The 1,940-nt window shown below is 40.3% G+C and overlaps 1 non-coding gene across 1 annotated transcript; it reads left to right on the forward strand.

The window, feature by feature from the left end:
• Positions 1 to 246: 246 nt before the first annotated feature.
• Positions 247 to 350, forward strand: LOC118151979 (small nucleolar RNA U13). Its single transcript, XR_004740367.1, has one exon. It is a non-coding gene; the product is annotated as a small nucleolar RNA U13 (small nucleolar RNA).
• Positions 351 to 1,940: the final 1,590 nt, after the last annotated feature.

Below are 1,940 nucleotides of genomic sequence, written 5' to 3' on the forward strand. Positions count from 1 at the left end.
AAACTTTCCACTAGGGGCTGAAGAAACTCACTGGGTAGGAAGGTCTGTTCCACAATTACAGCCTCTGCATTTTGGAGAAGGATGGATCATGTAGATGGAGCTTATTTACGAAAGAACAGACCAAGGGAGGTAGAGAAGGAGTTATACTGAAAAGGAGATATAGTTAATAAAAAAGAGAAATTCCAGGTCTCCTGCACCCTGACTACTTCATTATTCTGCCTTCTAAAAGCGTTACTTGGCTGAGTGACCCTTTAGTAGCTCATGAGCAAGATGACCGGATGTTCAAGCCTGTGTGAGAGATGTGCCACCCTGGAACCTTGTGATAACATTGGCACATTACCTGTCTGACCTAAAAACAAAATAAAAATAAAAAAGTATTACTTGGTTGAGAAAAACCTTCTGACAAACAGTTTGCAAATGGTCAGACAGCACCTGATCGTCTGTGATTTTCACAAACTTGAGGTAGTTTGAAGAGGCGGTAGGAATACAGAGGGATATGGGGGCTCCCCAGCAATTTTCTTAGGAGTTCCAACTCAGAAAGGGGACATTCACCTCTCTCCAGACAGTAAAACAAGAACAGGGCCTCTAGATACTTACCACCCACAAATGCAAATTCAGCAAGCTCTGCCTCCCTGGGTTAATTTTAAACACTGCTTTTTAATCCAAGTTTAGATTTGTTTTGTTGTATATGTAAAACATCATTGAGTTTCAGAGTTCTTATTTCTTATCCCTAGGTAATGAGATCCTTTTTTAGCTGATTTGATGTCACTCACCACCAGAAGGAAGTAGAATGTCCTTCTAATTGGAAATACATAACTGCTTCAGTGACTTTTCCTTCATTCCTTCCCTCCTGTCAGTGAGATAGATCTGACGTAAGGAGTTTTGCCTTCCAAAGCAGCTTTCATTTCATGAACCAAAGATAAAAGAAATTCATTTTACCAAAGAATCAGAAGTCAAGAATACAAGAAAGAGAACAGATAATAGCAAGGGAAAAATAATCAGCCCTGGGTTGAGCACAAAATATTGACATTTTTGCTTGCCCAAGCTTGAGTCTAGGTTCTATTTAGTGCTGGGATCCTGAGCCCCTCTGGCAAACCAATGGAACAAGGCTAAAGTCTGTTTTCATGAGGAGCCAAATGCAGGACCAGGTGATGATCTTAATACAGCCTTTAAGCTTTTTTCCAGCTTTGTCCATACCATACCTGCCCTCATGGCGTCAGATCTCAGTACCAAAAATAGAGAAGGCTGTACATCTAAAAATAAAAAATACATGTACTAAAAACTTTGCTTTGAGATCCACATGTATCCCCAAAGGGAGAGGAAGGCATTATCCCACTTCCACCCAGCTTACATCAAGAACTCCAAGAAAGAAATCAGAGACATTGGCAAAAATGGTACCAGGAGAGGCTACTGACTGAGAGTAAAGGCTATCACCCTTCCAAAGGCAGCAGCCTAACAACATGAGGGCAGAAAAGCAGAACAAGAGGAAATAACATCAGAAATTCACAGGTGGTTGATAGAACTAGCCAGCACAGACAGACCACCCCTGGGGACTCCACTGGGGGTAGGTAGAAAGGACATGGAGGTTTATAATAGCCAGAAGGATGAAAAGCCCAAAAATATGGGTTATTACCATTTATATGACCCCTTTTAAAACTCCAAGTTCATGCATCCCGAGAAAATGAGCTTATATTAATAATATCACCTCCTTTCCTTTCCCTACAATTTAAACTGCATACAGTGTTATAATGAGGATCCCTCCTGGGCTGTGCCCAGCCAAACTAACTCTTCTGATGTAGGTATTCTCTGTCAAAAAAAAAAAAATGTGATTTTTGATGCGTAGAATTTAATTATGTGCTGCTCTTTATATATTAAAGTAATTCAAACTACTGTACCACTAGGGTATATGATTTCTGTTACATTTCTTGTAAGTATGGCTG

The sequence above is a fragment of the Callithrix jacchus genome, chromosome 2 (genome assembly GCF_049354715.1).
Source record: "Callithrix jacchus isolate 240 chromosome 2, calJac240_pri, whole genome shotgun sequence".
Lineage (NCBI taxonomy): Eukaryota > Metazoa > Chordata > Mammalia > Primates > Cebidae > Callithrix > Callithrix jacchus.